We start from the raw sequence: 5,123 nt of genomic DNA on the forward strand, positions 1-5,123 counted from the left end.
TTGATTGCTTAGCCGTATGCGAAAATACTCATTTTTACAGATTGGCTTCCACATCCATAAATATGACGTTGACAGATTGTACCGTATAAACGCGCGTAAGAAATTTAATTCCTGCCGATAAAAAAAATATTGCCGATGACGCGAATGATATCGCAGTAGGCTGAGTCGAGGACGAGACTTCTTCCAATTTGTTGCTTGTTTCGCTGCAGGACAAACTTGTCATCGCGACCGTTGTGAAGCGAACCAAGTCTCTTCTCTCGCTTCGTGGGGGTACTAGGGGTCTGGTGATCACCGTGCAAGAGATTTCAATCACCAGTGCAGCGGCGAACCCCAGGTAGTATCGCGTAACACCGTCGTCGTGTCCAACAATCAGCCATCTAGCCAACAAAACGGATGAAAGTGAAGGTGTAAGTCAAGCGAGTCGTGCATGTAGAGTTTAGTTGTTTCTCTTTCTTCTTGCACCGCAGTCCCGCACTTTCTTTTTTGGCGCACAATAATAAAATTTTACGTCTGTCTTGCGTCGATTTAAACAAAAACAACACAAACGCCTTTCGAACAGTGCTCTGTGTGTTTTTTTTTGTGCTAGAAACTTGCCCCGAATGGCCTGAAAGTGCAGTGTCCAGATACGATCATAATCGTGAGTTTTGACGACGGCATCTACACAAGATATTATTGGATATTTGGAACTGCTTTAGATACTTCTGCTAGTTATAAAAGTAAGGAATCGCATATTGTAAACGCTATCTTTCTGAAAATCTTTTCTAGATCCTTCGTTTTAGCTTTACGAAACCCAGCAAGAAAAGAACAAAAACTTTTTGATGTTTTTATGCGTTGTCTTTTCGAGTATATTTCTTAATTATACCTACTAAATTTACTTCTCTAAATGTTTCTATTCGTGTTTTCAGAAGAATGAATCGTTCTGGTTAGGAATTTTACACAATCATTTACAATTACTGCGAGAAAAAGTGGTCATTCGATGCTCTTGCACCACATACCCATTTCATCCAAATTAATGCAACAGAAAACTTTTCGGAGTTATTATACACATCCGGTGTGTTGCAAAAGTGTATTTTTTATTACAGAGGAGGTATGAGTCTAAGGGTTTCGTAGAAATATTCATATACATTAACGTAAATACTTTTCAGTTTTTTGTGCTTGATGTTCAATAATAACGCGTGCTCGGCTTATGTCTGAATTAACATTTTAATTCGTTTTGTACATATATTTAGTAATTTCGCTAATGTATTCAGAATTAAATATTAACAAGGATTAGTGAAGGTCGGTTGCTCAAAAAATCATAAATAGTTAATTTGCATTAATTCTTTGGCGATAATCCAAGAAAATATTTTAATGTTTAGCCTAAAAATACATAAACACGTTTTGTTAAATAATTGTCTATTGCACAGTAAGCACCTTGTGACTCTTTTATTTTCAATCACGTCTTAGTCTGATGACACCATTCAAATAAACACCGATGTCGATATTGTCAACAGCAATTATTCATATTTTAACAAATCAATTTCTATGAATAATTCTTTATCTGATGCCTGAAGCTATGAGACTATTTTTATTGATATTTCGGTATTTCTGATGAACTTTGATCAATAATTACACCTGACTAAAACTTGATTTGCAACAAATTACGTAACCGGCACCACAAAAAGTTTTAGTGCATCTCGACAATAAACAAATAATAATCATATAATTGATACCTTCCATTATAATTAGTGAGTAACCTTAAAGTAAAGGCAACTTTATATTGGAAAATTTTGATCAATTAGACAACCTCGAAACTGGTATCCATCGAAAGGAAAATTTTTAATGAGTACAATGTAATACAACATAATATATCCGCCTAAAATCATTGAAGGAATGATTAATTTAACAGTTGAAATTGTTTAATGACGATATTGTCATTAACATACACATTATGTAATGTCGTCGTTTTGAGAAGTTATTGCAATTTTTTTTATGATAACTCATGTATGTCAATATTTTACCATTTGTTCGTTTGCTAGTTATTATCTACTTCTTCGTTAATTTTGATGTACATAGTTCTCGCGTATGCATTTGATAATCGTTCAAATATTTTTATATATATATATATATATATATATAATTTTTTAAAGGCATAGGTGCTATAGAACTGTCAAAAGAATCAAATGTTGGTGCTTTCCACTGAAGAATTATTTAATCGAAAATTGGTAGCTTTAATGAAAACGTTGTAAAAGTTTGCCTCTATGAGGAATTAAAAGATACGTACACTTAACTTTAAAAAAAAATAGTGAGCAAACATACGCAGAACAGTTGCTTCATTTTACCACCAACCACCACTATCTGAAACTATTGATACATATTTGAAAATTGTTCAGACATTATTTTTTATGCAAATTAAAAATTAACTGTCTTTTTAGGTAGGTAGAGGACACTTGCAAAATTTCGTGCATGAAATTGGTCTACAATTATTAATAAAGCGTCATGTTTTCTTTTAGTACGTAGTACGTACCTACAGTGAGCCACCGATCTATAAGCATCCAGCTTATAGGTATGACGAAACCAATATACAAACTGATTCTACCTTATTGCATGTTACTTTGTCAGCATGTTTAGTGTTTTAAATGTTTGCACGTTTAAATAAACATACAGCGCAAAATTGTGAACTGGGTACTCTTACAGCATTTTTTTGTTGCTTTCTTCAAGGCTTTTCTAGTTAACATTTAAATATTAATGTTTTTTAGTTTTATAAATCCGTAAAACTCTTCATAGGGTCACTTTGAAATACGCACAATATGCTTATGTAAATTTTCTTTAATAAACTGAAAAATAAGATTTCTGTGTTTGTCAGTAAATACATATTATTGCAGAATTGACAATCTTACAAGACGACTTTTTTTTCAAAAGGAATAAGCCACATTAAATAGTAACGTTCGATACGAAATTAAGAGCCTTTTCTACTAATATGTTTTAAATATAAAATAATTGGTTTTTTCTGGAAAATTGTTACATATAGACTACTATCCGCAAATAGCTAGAGATGTGGGGTTCTAGTTAGGGAAATGTAAGAACTTGCTAAGGATAAGAACGAGTGGAGGCGTGTTCAACCAGTCTAAATTGACGAATCTTATGAAGATGCCTTCAGTCATATTTTCATATAAATAATAATGTAAACTAAGTCCAATAAATGCAATTTAATGCTTTTCAATTGTTGCATTGTTCAAAGGATTTTGAATATTCGGCTACTTTAGCAGGAGATATTTTCAGACAGATTAGTTGAAAAATGTACCTATTCCACTTGTTCACCAAATTATGCATTTTGGCTGGTGTGACATGAAAAGAAAAAATTCTGGTTAGGAAACGTCTTACCTACTTATTTATCGAAGTTATAATGCAATTAATAATAAACAATTTACGTTAGAAGAATAAATATTAATTTACTTATGTAAACACAACAGTAAAAATGGATCATTATAGTTTTAACTTCGAAATTAATTCTCAATTTGATATTTTAATTTAAAATGAAAATTGATAAAAGTAAAAAAATTGATTCCACCCAATGTGGCTGTTTGAAATAAAAGGATTTGCAAACTATTTAATATGAAATTAACGATGAATATAATTTACAATTACCTAGCAATCTTGCATAAAAATAAATATATACATATAACAAAGAAAATGTTTTTTCATTGTTAACAATTCGATGAAAACATAAGATAACTACCTGATAGTGCAATAATCTAACTTAAACAGAATACCCAACTGAGATGAAACAATATGTTAGATGTTAATGTTAAGGTTGGTGCTAAAAGTTTTCTAAATGCAGACCCTGAAATTTTCAGTGCCTTATTTTCTGTCTGTAAGAAGTAAGTTTACTTTTTATTAACCATTCAGATTTAAATATTTATATTAATTTTATTGCATTGTTACGTTTTTCTTTCGAATATCTACAGATGTATTTCTATAAATTATTTATTGCTATCTTAGTCTTACCAGTGTAAGTGCCATCCTCTACCAGATATTTCTAATTAATGATTTGCAGAATCGAATACTTTTACAAATTGAATGATTGTAAGAACGCAGAGTATTTGAATGCAATTATGACATTTGATAATAAAACTGAATTTGTTGTTACTCAATTTTTCTTGGTAATTAGGTACAACTCAGAGAACAAAGCTTTACGTTCAGAATTTGCTGTACGATTGGAATAATCGGCATTAATAAATCTAAAAGGTTAGATCCACGTTTGTTCTTGAATCTGCATTCGAATAATTTTACCGAGAATCGAATACATCTGTAATTTTCCCTTGTACTCCGACTTCAAAATTCGAAAAACAAAAGAGTAATGAAAGTCTAAAAGTTTCGCTTTTCGTAGGTTTCTTTTGTAAAAACTGAGAAATTTTAAGACATCAAGTTGTTATGTTTTATTCCCTTTCCTTGTGTAGAAAATTTCACTTTATAAAAGCGGATTTTGAAATGTATTTTTCTTGGACACTTTCACGGGAAATATTTCCATAACATTCCAATTTTTGACTTCCGCTTGGTGATGGAGTTCTCGTGTTGGCTTTTTATATTTTGTTGGGCAATTCGCCATTAACTTAATATTATACTTATTCGGAACGACTGGTTTGCAGAAACCTGAATGCCTATCTTTACAGATACATACATGTGTAATGTGGATGTGTATGTTTGTTTCGAATTTTTTGCAACAAGAAGAGGTCAACATCCTTATAACCTTCAGTGATATCCACAGTGGACTTCTTGTCTGTTTCTGGATTTTGCGATGGGTATCCTCGCGTTTACGTCCGTTTTCACGAGTTCAAAAAACCAAGGCGCAGGTTTTAGCAAGGCGATCATCATGCGAATGTTTTAAATTCAATTGATACTCACCAAAAAGAAAAAGAAAAATGAATTTTTAGCTTTATAAACAACCGCGTCACTTCTATATGTAACTAACAGCTCTTAAAAATTGTTTGCCAACTTATTTTAAATTTAACGTTATTTTTCAAAAATTATTTTATCATAGAAAGTCTTTGCGATTAGAAGAAATTAGAAGAAAATTAGAAACGTTTGTAGTCATTTACGAATTATGTTATAAGTAAACTTTGACATCTCCAAGTTCAATCTTC

General features: G+C 31.5%; 1 protein-coding gene across 2 annotated transcripts in view; it reads left to right on the forward strand.

Moving 5' to 3' along the window:
• Window positions 1–211: 211 nt before the first annotated feature.
• The window catches only part of LOC108732685 (ABC transporter G family member 20), a 77,489-nt gene continuing 72,577 nt past the window's right edge, over window positions 212–5,123 (forward strand). For both annotated transcript variants that reach the window (XM_025976867.1, XM_018463624.2), the window contains exon 1: window positions 212–716. The gene's annotated coding sequence lies outside the window, so the exon portion shown is untranslated. The remainder of the gene's footprint in view (window positions 717–5,123) is intronic.

Source organism: Agrilus planipennis, unplaced genomic scaffold (genome assembly GCF_000699045.2).
Source record: "Agrilus planipennis isolate EAB-ADULT unplaced genomic scaffold, Apla_2.0 scaffold56, whole genome shotgun sequence".
Classification (NCBI taxonomy): Eukaryota; Metazoa; Arthropoda; class Insecta; order Coleoptera; family Buprestidae; genus Agrilus; species Agrilus planipennis.